Genomic DNA, 18,951 nt, shown 5'->3' with positions numbered 1-18,951 from the left:
CTCTCTCTCTCTCTCTCTCTCTCTCTCTCTCTCTCTCTCTCTCTCTCCCTCCCCACCCTAGCACCCACATCATAATATTGAATTGGAGTAGCATATAGAGGCAAATAAGACATGAAGATCAGGCAAATGAAGCATTCTTAGCACTTCATAGAGACATCTCTTGGTGCGTAGAAGAACAGGTCTCCAGAAGATTCCTGGTGTGCCTCATATTACAACTGGAAACTCTGCCTCCCTAAGTCTATGTGACTTTGTCTGTCTTCTCCAGCACCTAGACAGAGCCAAAGGAGGAGCTGTGTGCTCCCTCGGGACAGCTGACTGCTCTGCTGCTGGAGTTGTCCCCTGCTGAACTTCTACCCTCTCCACCCATGTTCTTCTGAGGCTTTGACCCTTGCTTTCCACTTTTCTCTGCTGCTCCTCTCCAGTCTGGAGGTCCATCCTATCGCTGCATCTCCCCTCAGCATCTTATTCTTCAAATTAAATTATTAAAGGCAATCACGTCTATGTGGCGTTGGTCAAGCCACAAAAGCTATTGGGGGCTAGGTTCAAATTCATACTCTATATACTGCTCCTCATTCATGTCCAACTCTTGGTGAACATTTGGGGTTTTCTTGGAAGAGATGCTGGAGTGGTTTGTCATTTCCTTTTCCAACTCATTTTACAGATGAGGAAACTCATATGACTAGGATTAAATGACTTGCCTAGGGTCACACAACTAGTAAGTGCCTGAAACCAGATTTGCATTTAGAAAGATGAGTCTTCCTGACTTTAGGCCTGGTACTCTCTCACTGTGCCATACTCTAAATACCATTTGGTAGCTTCCAGTCTATTATAGTCTTTCAGTCTCTTTTTAGCTCTTGAATGGTGAGAATATTAAGAAAGAAAAGTTGTGTTGATTTAATCTTTAGTCTTTCTCCAGGTCTTTGTCTTTGATTGTGTTGAAGCTTTCCCTTGCTAGTGACATGTGTCCCCTATGTAACTTGTACAAGTCTCTTACTTTTCAGATATAGGCCTGTAGAGTAAATTTGAATTTTTTTCCCATTAAACTGGTGCAAACAAGGTTATGCTATCCACTTTAAAGAGAACATCACCCTTGGATGAGCAGTAGAGAAACCCAGGACAAGCTCAATAACTGGCCATCTATGGCATATCCTGTTTATTGGTATCCAGGAAACTGAAAATCATCCTGTTTTCTTTATCCAGGCCACAGCTGTCTTGGGCCAGGTTCCAATCATTTTGATCTGGTGAGGATTCTTGTTGGCAAAACAACCTGGCAGTGAATGGGCTAGAATAACAGTGGTGACAGCTGAAATGCATTTCATCATTTTGATCTAGGTGAACGTTCTCAGTAGTATTGCTTGAAGACCATATGTTTTCTCCTCCTACTATTGTAGCATAAGAGATTTCTGAAAGCATCAAAAAGGCATTTTCTTTTTCTTCATTAAACTTTTGAGAACTAGAAATTATGAGATGGTGTTGGCTAATACATCATTTTGTAAAACATGAAAATCAATAACTTGAAAAATGGAAAATATCTCCCCCCCATAAACCTCTGAGGAATCAATTTATCAAACATCACAACAAATTCGTTAGTTCTAATTATGATGTATCTCATTTTAAATATTTCTTATACTGTAATTGATCAAAAGTCTTCCTAAAAGACTTCCCAAAGCAATTCATTAGTCCAATAAAAAATAATGAGAGCTAGAATGAGAATGCACTTATTTCTAAATCATTGTGTTAGAGAGAAGCTTAGCAGCTGCAGGCTGGCATAGAGAGAGATCAGATACAACTGATTTATCAAAATGGATTGATCTCATCAGTTTATATTCTGGAGTATCTGAGTAAAAGACACCATTAGGGTATAGTACAGTTCACCAAGCTGGACCAAAATAAAGCAGATTCTAGTCACATTATGTGTTGTGCCATCAGGAGTTGTCAAATTTAGAATTTATTCAGCAGCAAAGTTTTGTTTATTCATTTAAATGATCAATAAACAGGAGAAATACACGTTTTTCTTCCTATAGCAAAAGGAACAGATTTTAAAAACCTTCTTTCAAACTAGAGGCTACTCCTATTCTTACCCCAAACAATAAAAACCTATTGGAATATTGCATGTTTTGGTCAATGAGCAAAACTAATGGAGTGAGAAAAGTCAAGCAGGGACTTCCAACACAGGTGTAGAACATGTAGGTCATCCCTATAGTCATCTCTCTCTCTCTCTGTCTCTGTCTCTCTCTCTCTGTCTCTGTCTCTCTTTCTCTCTCTGTCTGTCTCTCTCTGTCTCTCTCTGTCTCTGTCTCTCTCTGTCTCTCTGTCTCTGTCTGTCTGTCTCTGTCTGTCTGTCTCTCTCTGTCTCTGTCTCTCTCTGTCTCTCTGTCTCTCTCTCCCCCCCCCCCCTCCCCGTCCCAGACAAAAGAGCTATTAGACTCTGGAGTTAGAGGACTCAGCTTGAAATCCTGGCTCTGATCATCTAATTCCTGTGTGACCTTGAAAAAGTCACTTAACTTCCTCAGGCCTCAGTTTCCCCATCTATAAAAAATAAAGGAGTTATCTACCTCTAGGTCTATGATTTACTTGTTTAAAGATCAGTTTCCTTATATCTACTGTGACCCAGATCAGTTGATTGCAACTGATATTGGACCATCTGGGAAGCCCCGTTACCAATTCTAGATCTCGGGCTTTTCCCTAAGCTCTCAGTAGGAACCCTAAGATATTGTAAACTCTTCACATATGCACAGAACAGGCGGATCACGCACAGATCCCCCATATCACATTGTTTTTATTGAAGGGGAGTGTATGCTAGAATGTGACAATTACATATACACACATGTATACACTCATATATGCAACATACATGTGCGTACATATACACAATGTATTCTGCACATGTATGCACAGTATTTAGATACAGAAAGCATTTGAGGCATGTATGTATATATGTACATGTGTATGTGCATGCATTCATACAGGGCAACTAGGTGACAGTGACAGCTGAAATGCATTTCATCAGTGCTGGGCCTGGAGTCTGGAAGACTCATCTTCCTGAGTTCAAATCTAGCCTCAGACACTTACTAGTTGTATGACCTGTTCAAGTTATTCAACCCTGTTTGCCTCAGTTTCTCATCTGTCAACTGGGTTGAGGAAGGAAATGTCAAACCACTCCAGTATCTTTGCCGAGAAAACCACAAATGGGGTCACAGTCAGACGTGACTGAACAACACATACATGTCCACATGTATCGTGTTTGTGTGTGTGTGTGTGTGTGTGTGTGTGTGTGTGTGTAGGCTGTGAGATGCTACAAAACAAAGCAACCCTTCTTGTCCTGTTACCAAACAGAGGAGTCAGGTTCCTCTGCTGACATTCTCTCCCCTCCCCTCCCCTCCCCTCCTCTCCCCTCTCCTCTCCTCTCCTTTCCTCTCCAACTATGATTGTCCAAATTGGGCTGCTTCATTTCCATTGCCAGGAAGAATGCTCAGCTGAATTTAATAATTCCTTCCAACATCTCCTCAATCTGGAAAACTCATTCTCTAACAAACTCTGCTGCAGCGGGTGCCAAAGCATCTTTGTGGGTGGGGGGAGGGCGGGTGACAATGAACTCTCCCATGCTGGCAAAATCACAGGGCTTGGGACTGTGGGGAAGAAAAATTAAAAACTACAATCAAAAAAGAAAACTCAACAAGAAGGTATGAAAGAACAAGCTTTATTATTAAAAGACATTTGGGTTAAATTGACAGGAGTTCTTAACTTGATGTCTGTGAACTAAAAAAAAATGCTGATTATATTTCATTATAATGAAATATTTTGTATTTTAATTATATAATATTATAATTTTGTAAACCTATATATTTTGTTTTTTATGGCTATGATGTAATATTTATGTTATATTATGTATTATTATGGATTGTTCTGAGGGGAGGGGTCTATAGACTTCACCAGATTGCAAAAGAGGGACCATGCCACACAATAAAGTTGAGAATACTTGCGTTAAAGGAGGCTGTTGGCACTTTCCTAGATGATCTCATGACTAATAAATCCTTCTTGAAGGCCCAGCTCTGCTCTGGGGTCTAGAATTCTGTGGTGACATCTCTTTAGCCCTTTTTATAATAACATTTGCCATGGGAAGCTGCCCATTTTTTCCCCAATGTGTGAGCAAAGGAAGCGCATCTCATGGAGATAAGCGAGTGTCTGGAATAAACAAGGTTAGCTGATGGCAGACCCAATTTGTGTGAGGATGGTAAATATTAATTTGGTTTCCAAGTGAGAAATAACCACTCCCGCGCCCCTTTATATATGTCATACTGCAAGGAGCAGTCGGCTTAACTGTGTCATCATATGGTTTTAGAGACTTCCAGTAGAGGAGAGAGCCCAACCCCCTGCCTTCAGTTCTCATCTGCTGTCGCAAATTACCATTTGCTCACATCTTTAGTATTGGAAGAATTTTTGCTGGGTGAGTAGGAAGGAATGTTGAGTTCATGCTGGTTAGGTTTTTTTGGTGCTTACTTTAAAGCATAATCATAGTCAGTGAATAGAAAAGGAAACCTGTTTGATTCTTACACACAAGGAGTTGAGACATAGAGAGGTTAAGTGACTTGTCCAAGGTCATACAGGTGTGACTAATAGAATCAAATCCTGATTTGAACAAAGGACCTCTGAATTCCAATTCAGCACTTTCCCCACTGCTCCACAATCTCCAAAGGAAGTGAGTTTTAGATGATGCTTCTGGATCCCATTGAGCACTTAACAGGAAGAATGGACGGGATATTGATTTACAATTCTCTCTTCTGCCTCTCACAATGTAGTTGAAGCCAGATGTGGTGGCATTGGTACATTATTCCTGCCGCTGCAGAGGTTGAAGCTGATTGAATTCTGAGCTTCAGTGGGCAAAAATAAAACAAAACAAAAAAGGGGGCAGCTAGGTGGCGCCATGAATAGAGCACCAGCCCTGGAGTCAGGAGGATGTGAGTTTAAATGTGGCCTCAGACATTTAACACTTCCTAGCAGTGTGACCTTGGGCAAGTCACTTAGCCCCAATTGCCCTGCCTTTCCCCCTTCAACTCCCCCAAAAAACAAAACAAAACAAAGAAACAAACAAAGCATCAGAGGAGACAGAGTTTCCACACAAGATATTTCTTACCTCTCCCAAAACACAGGTTCATCCAGACTGAAGGAAAGGATTAGTCTTTTATAGTGACTGCATAGACATAAGATGTTTATAGCGAGGCAGATTCTTGTTTGGTTGTGTTAGACTCTTCTTCACCCTATTTGGGGTTTTCTTGGCAGAGATGCTGGAGTGGTTTGCCATTTCCTTCTCCAGCTCATTTTATAGATGAGGAAAATGAGGCAAACAGGGTTAAGTGACTTGTCCAGGGTCACACAGCTAGTAAATGTTTGAGGCTAGATTCGAACTCAGGAAGATGAATCTTCCCCACTCTCTCTATCCACTGCATCACCTAGCTGCCCCATAGTGAGGCGAGAAAGTTGGACAAAGAGCACAAGTCTGGGGCAGGGAGAAATAGGTCAAGGTACTCCTTGGTGAACCTCAAGTTTCACTTCTGAGAAAAAAGAAAATTAGGTGGGGCAGCTTCTAAAATGTACCCTGTCAGCTTTATGATTCTATATTAGCTCTATGGTCTGTAGGCAGGACAAAGAAACAGTGACTAAGACCTTCACCAAATAGGACTACCCATGACAACACATTTATATGGATACTTGAGATTTGCAAAGATCTCTTTCCTTAAGCCATCTTTTAAGAGAGTTTATACAAGGTATTATTAAACCCTCTTTTATAGAAAAGGATGTTGGGTCTCAGAGGGGGCAGTATGACCAGCCATAATTTTATATTTTAAAATAATGAACTAGGGATATCTTAACATAGAGAAATAAAAAAAAGAATTAAATCTCTGCCACTTATAGTCAGAGAAGGTTCAGAGAAGGGTGGCATTATGGGGATGGTGATGGTGGTCATGGTGGGTAATCACTTCACTAGTTCTTTTTTTTTCATTTTAAATTTATTTTTTTATTTTTAGTTTTCAACATTTATTTCTACAAGATTTTGAGTTACCTTTTCTCCCCATCTTTCCCCTACCCTTACCCCAAAATAAAAAGCCTACTGAATACCCCTTCTCCCAATCTGTTCTCTCTTATATCCTCCTCCCACCACCCTCCTAACTTTCTAGTAGGGAAAGATGGATTTCTACACCCCAGTGCCTGTATATCTTATTTCCCAGTTACATGTAAAAAAACAAGTTTTTTTTAAACATTTACTTTTAAAACTTTGCGTTCCAGATTTTTTCCCCTTATTCCCTCCTCACTTGGCCCCATTGGGAAGATAAGCAATTCAATATAGGTTGTACATGTGCAGTTACCCAAATCATTTCCATAGTAGTTATATTGTGAAAGACTAACTATATTTCCCTCCATCCTATCCCACTCCCCACTTATTCTATTTTCTCCTTTGCCCCTATCCCTTTTAAAAAATGTTTGCTTCTAACTACCCTCTCCCCCATTCTGCCCTCCCTTCTATCATCCCCCCTCTTATCCCCTACCCCCCTATTTTCCTGTAGGGTAAGATATCCAATCGAGTGTGTTATTCCCTCCTTAAGCCAAATTAAATGAGAATCAGGTTGTCCCATTCCCTTTCATCTTCCTGCTCTCCCCCTCCATTGTAACAGTTTTCTTTTACCTCTTTTATATTAGATAATTTACCTGAATCTATCTCTCCCTTTCTCCGTCTCCCAACAAATTCCTCTCTCACCTCTTAATTTTATTTTTTAGATATCATCCCTTCATATTCAAGTCATCCTGTACCCTCTGTCTATGGATACATGAACATACATATGCCCACATTCACATATATACTTATATACACATACACCCTCCTATACATACATATATATGTATATTTACACACACACACACACACACACATATATATATATATATTCCTTTCAACTCTCCTCATACTGTGAAAAGTCTTATGAGTTACAATTATTGTTTTTCCATGTAGGAATGTAAATAGTTCAACTTTAATAAGTTCCTTAAGATTTCTTTTTCCTGTTTACCTTCTCATGCTTCTTATATTTGAAAGTCAAATTTTCTGTTCAGCTCTGTTTTTTTCATCAAGAATACTTGAAAATCCTCTATTTCATTGAATGACCATATTTTCTTGAAGCATTATACTCAGTTTTGTTGGGTAGGTGATTCTTGGTTTTAGTACTAGCTCCTTTGACCTCTGGAATATCATATTCTAAGCCCTTTGATCCCTTAATGTAGAAATTGCTAGGTCTTGTGTTATCCTGATTGTGTTTTCATAGTACTCAGATTGTTTCTTCCTGACTGCTTGCAGTATTTTCTCCTTGACCTGGGAACTCTGGAATTTGGCTATAATATTCCTAGGAGTTTTCTTTTGTGAATCTTTTTCAAGAGCTGATAGGTTCTTTCAATTTCTATTTTGCCCTCTGGTTCTAGAATATCAGGGCAATTTTGCTTGATAATTTCTTGAAAGATGGTGTATAGGCTCTTTTTATTTACTTTTTGGAGGGGGGAGAGCAGGGCAATTGGGGTTAAGTGACTTGCCCATGGTCACATGCCTAGTAAGTGTAAGTGCCAGATTTGAACTCAGTCCTCCTGACTCCAGGGCTGGTGCTCTATTCACTGCTCCACCTAGCAGCCCCTAGGATCCTTTATTGATTATGGCTTCCAGGTAGTCCAATAATTTTTAAATTATCTCTCCTGGATCTATTTTCCAGGTCAGTGGTTTTTCCAATGAGACATTTCACATTGCCTTCTATTTTTTCATCTGTTTGGATTGTTTTATAGCATCTTGATTTCTCATAAAGTCATTAACTTCCAGTTGCTCCAATCTAATTTTGAAGGAGTTATTCTCTTCAGTGAGGTTTTGAAATTCCTCTTCCATCTAAAAAGCAAATTCGGCTTTTTAAGGCATTCTCCTCACTGGCTTTTTGGGCCTCTTTTGCCATTTGAGTTAGTCTATTTTTAAGGTGTTATTTTCTTCAGTGTTTTTTTTGGGTCTCCTTTAGCAGGCTGTTGACTCACTTTTCATGATTTTCTTGCATCATTCTCATTTCTCTTCCCAATTTTTCTTCCACTTCTCTTACTTGATTTTCAAAATCCTTCTTGAGCTCCTCCATGGCCTGTAACCAATTCATATTTTTCTTGGAGGCTTTTGATGCAGGAGTTCTGACTTCATTGTCCCCCTCCAGCTCCATGCCTTGATCCTTTTTGTTCCCCAAAAAAGGATTGTAGGATCTGATTGTGCTTCTGTAGCTTGCTCATATTGCCAGCCAATTATTTGATTTTTGAGCTCTTTGCCGTGGTAGAACTCTGCTTTCAAAATGGAGACAGCTTTGTCCCAAATTTCTGGGGTTTTTTGCAGCTGCTGGAGCTATTAGGAGGGTGCTCTCTCTGCAGCTCCCACAAGCTCTGGTTCACTGGCCACATACCCCAGGACCACTACCCAAGACCACGATCTGGATCCAAGCCGGTTAAAGCAAAAATGATTACCCTCTGAATGGTTGCTTGGTCCCCCTATGATCTGCAGGCCAGGAGCTTCTGAACAGCCATGCTGCAGGGCTGCACAGCTGCTGCGACTCAGCTGCTTCTCACCCTTTGGGTAGGGGCTGGACTGCACTCTTCTGTCACCCAATTCCAACAGAGTTCCACACTGACCTTTTACTTTGTCTTTGGAAACAGCTACAGCTGCTGATGATTCACTCCTTTTCTCACATTCTTTAGGTCTCTGAGAGTGTCTTTAGTTCATCAAGTTTCAGTCCCTTTAGCCACATCCATTAGAATTTTTTCTAAGTGGAGGCTGTGACTTTTGGAGCCCAATCTGCACTGCCCAGACTCTAGTCTGTGGCTTTACATCACATAATGCCTGCTGGACCTTCTTTTTCTTTCCATCCAAAGTGTACACTACTGCTTCTTACCCTTTGCAGTCACTAAGATTCTCCTTGCAGTTTCCCAGAAGTCCACACTTCTAGATCTTCATATTCCCTACCTACAGGGAAGTTGGTCTCAATAATCAGTTACACAGAGACACAAGAAAATGATTACTTTCCTTAAGGAGTTTACATCCCATGGGGAGAAACAAGGCCCAGGGCTTCTCATGGGTCTGCACCGACACCAACTGGGTTCATGCTCAAGACATGACCAGGTAAGTAAAGTTCTCTAGAAAATTCTATAAAATATAAAAAGCAAGAGATCTTGGTTATGTCTCACATTGAGATTCTCCCAAATGTGGGTAATAATCCCCAATTCCTTCACAAACACTCCATGTACAACATGGGCATTGGGTATAGGACAAACTTAATTTCCCCTATGACAGGACATGAATAAGGATGATAAAGATTCACAGGAACCATGAATAAATATGGAATCATAACCATGCAAATAAAGCATTAGCTTCCTCCTGGAAAGAACCTTCATTTAGGCACCATCACTTAGTCTGAGGAGTCCCTCTTTCCTTTAGCATCCCACAAAATCTCTTCAACAATTATATCAGCCTGAGGTTTAGACTATCCCCTCGCCCCCAAAATGGGAACATATTTTGAGAGTTGCTAAATAGGCAGGCCATTCTTATTGGATCCATAGTGTCTAACTTTCTGGCTTTGCTCTCTAAGTGCTGAGCTGCACACCAGGACCACGAGGACTTTTCCCTTTGTAACCTGGGTTTTCTGCCAATCCTGGAACACTTTTCATGAGGCTGTTCTAATTGCTGGTGAGAATACTGGCTTAGCACAGTGTGTCTGTTTGAGGGATGCTATTACTCCGAGAGCTTTTTCTCCACCAATTAAGAGAATCCCATGAAAAATGACCCAGGCTTGGTTGAAAATCCAAGTTTTGCCAGGGATGTACTGGAGTCAAGGAGAGAGTTGGTTGTTAAATTTTCAGTGTGAGCTACATGTCCACCTCAGAAATTGGATATCACTGCAAATAAAGGCTTGAGTTTTTGTTTTATTGTTTGCCTGGGCTTAAGAAAGGAATGGAGAAAATACTAACAATGCAGATTAACTTGAAAAGAGTCCTCTGTATTATATAGATATAACATAGACACATATATATTAATGATATATAAATATATAGACTATATTTATAGAAATACAATCGTTATATAGGTATAGAAGCTATATATATTTATTTATTTTTGCCTTTTTTTTGAGAGGGGAAGGTAGGGCAATTGGGGATAAGTGACTTGCCCAACATCACATGGATAGTTTTGTGTTAAATGTCTGAAGCTGGATTTGAACTCAGGTCCGCCTGACTACAGGGCTGGGTGCTCTATTCACGGCACCACCTAGCCACCCCATAGAAGCTATATTTATATAAATATAATTTATATCCAAATATAAAGCAGCTATATTTGTAGAAATATTATTTATACATAAATATGAAGCAATTGTTTATATAAATATGATGTATATATGAATATATGAACTATATTTCTGTAAATATAATTTATATATAAATAAACTATATACAAATGTAATTTATATAAAAGATGTGATCTTTATATAATTTGTGTGTAAAGATATGAAATATATGTATACCCACATATATACATACACCTGTATACACATACACACATATGTGTTTTTATATATTTATATACATATATGTATACATACATACATACACACATGCTTATAAAAAAGAGCTGGTTGTTAATAATTTACCAGCATGCCATGAGTTATACCTTACTTCTTCAAGAATCCTTTTTCTGTCCCTAGAAGGTCCAGAGTTTTTGGAATCCAGAATTTTTAAACTTGCAGTTGCTATGAGTCAACTCTCAAAGCTGGGGCTGCCCAGAGAATCTCCCTTCAGTGACTAGAAGGCAAAATTCCAAGAGTGTGGTAGTGCTAAGTAGGAGTGTGGATCAGGAACTGTGACCTTGAAGTCTCATCTCGGGTTGTGTGGAAACATGTCTGCCACTGCCACGTGTTTCTGAAATGTTGCTATCTCAGTCCTGTTTGGGGTAGAGATCCCTTTCCCCCACCTCCCTCAAGGAAGCTGCTGGGGAGTAGACTGAGAGGGAGCTCTGGAGATCAAGGATCAGTGAGATTAAGTGACCAATCCAAAGTCACATTGCTAGTAAGAATCAGAGTTAGGAATGGAGCCTGGCTTTCCTGACCAAAATCCAGGGCTCCTTCCCACTACATCACATAACAGAAGTACATAGAAAAAATCTTGGCACTAAACTGCAATAGTCTTTATGGTCGATGTGCTGGAGTGGAATATGCCCTCGTTTGGGAGTCAGAGGACCTGCACTCAAATCTCACCTACCAGGAGATGTGTAAACTTGGCCTGTGTTGGGGTCTCTGTTTCCTCATCTGTAAAATGAGAAAGTTTGACTAGATCATTGTAAAGGTCCTCTCTAGCTCTAAATCTGCTTGTTATTCAGCTGTGTCCAACTCTCTGTGGCCCCCATTTGGGGTTTTCCTGGCAAGGATGCTGGAGGGGTTTGCCATTTCCTTTTCCAGCTCATTTTACAGATGAGGAAACTGAGACAAACAGGGTTAAGTGACTTGCCCAGGGTCATAGGATCCTATAATATAGAAAAGAAATATTGACTGGTCATTAGAGAATTTTTCAGAAGGGGGCTCTAATTTCTTCCATCTCTTCCTGCTTTGGCTGTCCCTCTTCCACTCCTTTTCATCATTCAGGATTAAATACTAAGAATGGTATATCACTTATTAGTAGAGGCAAATCCAACAAACCTACAGATTTAGCAAGGTGGTTTGTAGCAGGGTTGGGTTTTCAAATGACCTGGATTTAACTCTCTGTGATGAATTTTCAAGGGTTTTTTTTTTCTTATTTTTTCGATTTCTTGTACCCCAGGTTATGGCTCAGGGGCAATGGCAATGAATGCTCAAGTAGAGCTTTCATCAAAACTCAGTGTGACCTTGGAAATGCTATTTGACCTTTCTATAGATCAGCTTCCAAATTTCAAAATAAAGATGACAGTAGCCGCCCCCTTGGTAAGATCATGACTAGTAGGAGGAAAAACATGTTGTAAAAAATCCCAAATGATGCAGACACATCTCAGTTGGGGCACTGTCACTGTTCATACATAACCACCATCCTCAGGGATTTGTAAGACATAGCCCAGGGTAGGTGACTTTGGGACCGACTGAAAAGAAATTGCAGTTCTGGTCAGTTTCCCCATGGAGAATTTGTCATATGCCAATTGGCGTTAAACAATGAGGTAAAAATAGCAGCTGACATTTATGCAGGGATTTATTTAAGGTTTCCAAAGTGTATTCATTATATTACATTACCTAATTGGATCCTCCCAACAACTTTGAGAGGTAAATAATATTATTAGTTCCCTTTTACAGATGAGAAAACTGAGAGAGAGCTAGAGACAGACAGATGAGAGGGAGAGGGGGAGAGAGACAGAGAGTAAAGAAGAGAAAGGGGAGAAAGATAGACAAAGAGAGAAGGGGGAGAGAGACAGAGATGGAGGGAGGGAGTGAGGAAAGAGAGAGAGAGAGAGAGAGAGAAACAGAGAGAGAGAGAAACAGAGATAGAGAGACAGAGACAGAGACAGAGAGACAGAGACAGAGAGACAAAGGTGCAGATGACCTGCTGCTTAGTCTGTATAGTTAGTAAGGAAGGTCTTGAACCTTTATTAGTTTTACAAATGAAGTTTTCCTGACTCCCAGGTCAAAGCTATCTGTTACTCCTGTTGGCTTCTGGATTTCTGCTTAGTAGGGAGGATCTAGATGGTCTGGGTCGGGGGTGAGGAGTATTGCCTGGGAGAGCAGCCTAAGAAAGTTTTTCTTCTATGGTTAAATAGAGGTCATGTGAATTGTCACCATGGTACCTTTCATTTTGCTAAAAATCTGGAGAACAAAGATTTTTTTTTCAAAAGCAAGGAAAACAGATTTGGCATAAGTTATGTGACAGTTACAGTGAGGATTTTTCCCCCTTGTATAAAAGACATTGACAATCAGCCTCAAGGGGCTGATGTAATCTGAGAATATAGCTTTAAAATCATATTACGGGTGGCAGTGCTTAAGATTAATATAGAGGCCATTTACCTTTTTGCTACTTGCTTTATTAGCACTTAGAAGCTTGATTTACAATAGGAAAAACAGAACATGGTTTATTGAAAAGGAAAGGAGGCACTCTAAAAATTAACATGAGAATAATGAACTTAGTCACACAGAATTTCTACAGCATGATTTTTCAAGAATAAGTCAGTGCATATTTTTGACATTGATCATGGTTTCTTATTTCCTGGCAAGGTCATCTCCCAGTCATGATTTCTTAAGGAAATTCTCAGCCTCCAAGAACTCTAAAAAGACTTAATTTTCTGTATTTTGCTCAATTATATCTTGGCTTTTCCTTAGTTTTGCCACTCAAGAATCTTGTTTTTACAATTCAGACTCTAATTGGCACGGTTGCTACCTGAAATATGTGTAGGTAAATAAGTGAAATCTGGAAATATCCTAAAAGCAAATGTACTTTCTTCTAGTCATTTAATTTAAAAAAACAAAACAATTATAGCACCTGGGGCAACCTCACAACTTACACTTTGGGTCGCCAGACAAGGCTACGCATAAGTTCAAGGTACTTTATGGGTCACTGTGCCCTGAAAGCCAGTTTATGAGACCCTACTAAGGTGTTTACTTTTTCTAGGTAGTCAGAGAAATTGCCAATAGCCCCTCTGGGTTTGAAGCTCCCCCGTTCTCCATTCTGAAACTTTTACAGATGAATGGAAGGGTAAAAAGGCACAGTCAGTCAATCAATAAGTCAGTCAGTCAACAAACATTTATTTAGTGTTTATTATGTGCCAGACATTGTGCAAAGTGCGAGGGAGCCAAAGGCAGACAAAAATATAGTTCCTGTCCTCTAGGAGCTCACATTCTAATGAAGGAAACAACATGCAAATAAGTATACATACAATATACATATATACACATATATATATATATACATATATATATATATATATATATATAATGCAAATGTCAGGTAACCTCAGCGGGAAGGCTTGGGGTTTGGAAAGACTTTCCTGCAGAAGTCAGAATTTAATTTGAGGATAGAAAAAACCCAAGAAAACTAAAAAAGAAAAAAAGACAAAACAAAACTAAGCCCAGGGGACAAGGTTATTTTCTTTCTTCAGCCTCAGGTCTTTCATATGTAAAATGTAGCCAGAAATATTTTAAACTTTAAATTCACTCTATAAAACAAGAAATTTTTAATGAATGCCTAATAATGGGTAAGGCACAGTGGGCTCCCACTGATGGCATAGAAGCTCTTGTCTAGACTGCTCTTAGGGTAGAACTCATATCCCTGAACTTGGAGAAATAAAAACAGGAGCATGACAAAATTCAGCTAAAGATGAATATTTGCCTGTCACCTTTGCTGTCATGTTAGATCACTGTGTTCATTTATTTCTTCTATGGTTGTCCCTCCCTCCCTTCCTCATTCCCTCCCTTCCTTCCTTTCTCTCTTTTTCTACTTTCCCTCCCTCCCTAATTTCTTTTTCTTTTCCTCCCTCCCTTCATTTGTTCATTGGTTCCTTCCTTTCTTCTTTCCTTCCTTACTTCCTTTCTTCTTTCCTTCCTTCCTTCCTTCCTTCCTTCCTTCCTTCCTTCCTTCCTTCCTTCCTTCCTTCCTTCCTTTCCTTAGGTAAGACTGATTTACCCCTTTGGAATATATTGTAATGAACAACTGCCTTTGAAGTCAGGAACTCTTGGGTTTAAGTCCTACTTCTGATACACGACCATGGGCAAATCACAAAACATCTTAGTACCCCAGGAAATTCTCTAAGACTAGAAGTGACTGACAGAAGAATATACAAAAGGATTGGACTAGAATAGAAAAAGTCCATTTTAGCCATAAACTTCTGTAATTCTTTTATGTGATGATAAAATCAAATAACTGAGAAAACACTTACAAAGTCGAGCGCTACTTCAATATCTATTATCTCAGGAAAGAAATTAAGTGTAATTGGAGGATAAAGTCATTGCTTGGGGGGGAGGGAGGGGAGTCACTGCCTCCCTGGAAAAGCATCTCAGCCCCCATTCTGTGATACCAGGAATCTACACCCTTCTCACCGGGGGAGGGGTTGGTAGGGGTCCTGGAAAACCTTAGGCTTTTCTGTGAGTAAGTTCGTTGAAGATGAATAAATATATGCATCAGTGTGAAGGTGAAGGAACTCCTAAAACTTTTTCTAATTACTTTTTGGCATCAAATCAATCCTATTTCTTTTAGTTTTTCAAACAAAAATCTATGCCTGAGTGCCTTCTGTGCAAAATTATGGGAGGAGAATATGAAGGGGGAGAGGTAGAGATGTGAGAATAAGGAATCACAGAGGGAAATAATTTTGCTTTGTTGGTGCATCCATTAATATTTCAACTGAGATGATTTAGAACCCTTGCCAATAGCAAGGGGATAGGGAGACTGGATGAGTAAGCACCTCTCTTGTGTCTTTAGGACTCTTATTAGCATCAGTGCAATGGGGGATGGTTGAAACATCATCAGTCTCTGAGGCTTTTTAGCTAATTACATAGTTTATAAATATATATGCACTTATAACATCTTGCACTACATTAATAAGACCAATGAGATATATGAGATAATAAAAGATACATAGCTACTAAAGAACAAAGGGTATTTTTCCTTCAAAATAGACATTCCTCTTAGTATCAGTGGTACAAGAAGAAAGTGGATGGATGCATAGACCTCTATTTCTCCAGTTAATCTAAAAGGGTTCGTTATTTGTTTTAAGTCATGTGCAATTCTTAGTGACCCCATTTGGGGTTTTCTTGGCAAAGGCACTGGAGTAGTTTGTCATTTCCTTCTCCAGCTCATTTACACATATGGAAACTGAGTCAAAAAGGGTTAAGTGACTTGACCAGGGTTATGCAATTATCATCTAAGGGCAGATTTGAACTCAGGTCTTCTTGACTACAGATCCAGCATTCTATCCCACTGAGCCACCTAGCTGCCATTGAAAGGACTAGCCAAGGGTGTCTAGGTGGCCCAGTGAATACAGTACCAGCCCTAGAGTCAGGAGGACCTGAGTTCAAATACGGCCTCAGACACTTAACACAAAACTGGGTGTGTGACCTTGGGCAAGTCACTTAACCCCAATTGCCCTACCTTCCCTTCTCCAAAAAGCAAAAAAAAATTAATAACAAAAAGGAATGACATTATGAATTTTCTTCATCTTGGGGTGGCTAGGTGGTGCAGTGAATAGAACACTGCCCCTGGAGTCAGGAGGACCCGAGTTCAAATCCAGCCACAAAAACTAGCCATGTGACCTTGGGCAAGTCACTTAACCCCAACTGCCCTCCAAAAAGCAAAAAAAAAAAAAGGACTAGCCAATGTTATCTTATAGTTAGTAGAAAAGTCAAAAGTAAAACCAGAGTCTCCTAACTCCTGGTCCATTGGCCTGTTTATCCTACCATATTTACTACCTCACTCTTTTTGAGCTTATCTATGCAGAAGAAGAAAAATTCCTTATAAGTTAACCCATCTTGAAATTAGTAAATGTATTTAGTTAATTTCAAGCTGGAGGAATTGAAGGGTGATTTCTCTCCTAGCTAGTGAAGACATTGAACCAAGGCAAAAGACTTGACCTATAGCATTTGTGAGCTTTGTGTGTTTGTCTGACCCATTATATGTCAGATACAGACAGATGGACGAACTGAATATGGGATGTATACAGCACCCCTCACCCCAAAGTAATACAATAGAATTCTGACAGGAGAGGAGGATGGGAAGAAAAAGAAAGATTGCTATAGCAAAAAGAGGAAATGGATTGTTAGAGACAACATACAAGTTGGCATGAAATGGTTCATATCCTTTGACTCAAAAATTACACTTCTGGGGATATATTCCAGAATAGAATTTTTGAACAAAGTCAGTCACGGTTTCTGCATTTGGATTAATGAAAAGTTGGAAACAAGTCAAATGTTTAGTAGTTTAGAAATAGCTAAAGTGACTGATACATCCAGGTAATGGTAGTATTTATTACCATAAAGGGTAATAAGGACTATGCAGAAATATGAAAATGTCTATTTCTGATAATACAAAGTAAAAAGTATAGAACTGAGTATATATGGCAAAATAATTTATGTCTCTCTCTCTCTCTCTTTTTATATATATATTGATTATAATGGTGAAAATCCACAAAGGATTTATAATTTCACCAGCACAGGGAACTATGTGAACTCCTTCCCCAAATACTCATTTCGATCTGTTTATGGCTTAGTAGGTAAACCTAGAAGTTTCCTGAAGTATTAAGAAGTCAAGGGTCACACAGCTAGTTAAGTGAGTTTTATGAGACCAGCTTGAACCCTATGCTCTAATCATAGAAGACACTGAATGTAATCATGAGGAGTTTGCAAGTTATAAAACTAAAGATGGCTTTACTCATGTCCCTTTATAAGGTACTAATACCTCTCTGATTGAATAAGGAAAGGAATAAGATCATTGGCTAGGGAAACAAATTAGCCACACCTCTGGGAGCTTTGAAATAACTAAGCTCTGCATGATTTTCAGCAATTTTAGAGTGGAAGAGATTGCAAGTCAAGAGCTGGTGGTGGAGAAGATCAATGCATGGGGACAGGGAGGGGAGGAAGTAAGAGGATTCCTTTCTGTTCCTCAACCCCTATCAGTAATACAGCTTTGAAGGGGAGCTATTCAGACACTGCATCCAGTCAGGAACAGATACACATTTTTCAGATTCATCAGGATACAAGAGAATCACCTGAGAGCGGAAGTAGCTTTGAAGAGTATGATTTCCTTGCATCAGAAAAGAGTCAGATTGTGAACAGACTTGGGCAACCTGCTGAACAACTGGCCCAGAAGAAATCCTATTTCCAAAATGAGCTGTGTGAAAACTATGAAAATTTTTTAGACCCTGCAATACTATGAGTTGTAAGTTTTCTTTATCACATAGGCATTATACTCATGTTCCTTACTACTATTATACTTTCCCACCCCATGGACACTGTATAGATTTATGAAAGAGTACACTGCCATTTTATGAGAGAAATGTTTTGTAGTTTGTGTTTTTGCTTCACACTTTTAGTAAATATTTGGGTATTAGCTGATTGTTAATGGGAAGCATATTAATGAGGGCTCATGAATTCATAGCTTTAGGAATAGCCACCCATAGGATAGACCTTACATCTGCATTCTGGGGGACCCAACCCACATGAATGGGTTTGATGGGGTGCTTGGGATCTATGTCTGTAAAATCAATTTGTAAAACCAGTCTGTAAAATCACATTTCCCCCTCCCCAGCCTCAAAGCATTAACTGTGCCCCTTCCTCCTGCCAGCACTCTGCCCAGCAACAATCCATGAATTGTTTATCTCTGCCTGGAACAATAACAAGCTAAACCTATGAATCCTTCACTAAACCATCTATAAACATTTTAGCTTAGGCAAATGTTAGCTCCCCTTAGTAAAGTGGCCAGCTGCCCTTATGAGTCCTTCAATTCACTATCTATAGGTTATCTCCTTAGCCAATTATACATATACTGAGTCTCCTTTAGCCTTGGTTCCCAACATCCATCTTGTCAAACATGACACTGATGGGTGGCAGACTAGGCACTTCTCAGTCAGCCCTTGACCACTAGCTGGTTTAGTGACATTTCAGGCCTAAAACCACACCTCCAGGTAGCACCCCCTTGGGCTATTTCCCAGTGAATTATGGGCAATATGCCAGTGCAGTTGACATTAAAAGTGCATGTTCCTTTAAGCACTGATCGCTCCTTAACTCCTCCCTAATCCCACCCTTACTCACCTAGTTAGCATAATTGACACCTGATTTACTGCCTCAACTCCTTAAAAACTATGCCTATGTCTTCTTTAAGTTTTCAGGTTCCTTAAGAACCCCTGCCTGCTGTAAAGTGTAACAATAAACTTTTACAATCCTGACTCCAAGTCTGCTTGGGCCTACTGAATTC

This window comes from Petaurus breviceps, unplaced genomic scaffold, assembly GCF_028583685.1.
Source record: "Petaurus breviceps papuanus isolate PSGF00001 unplaced genomic scaffold, PetGlider_PUasm1.0 688, whole genome shotgun sequence".
Lineage (NCBI taxonomy): Eukaryota > Metazoa > Chordata > Mammalia > Diprotodontia > Petauridae > Petaurus > Petaurus breviceps.
Note: the sequence above shows the minus strand (reverse complement) of the source record.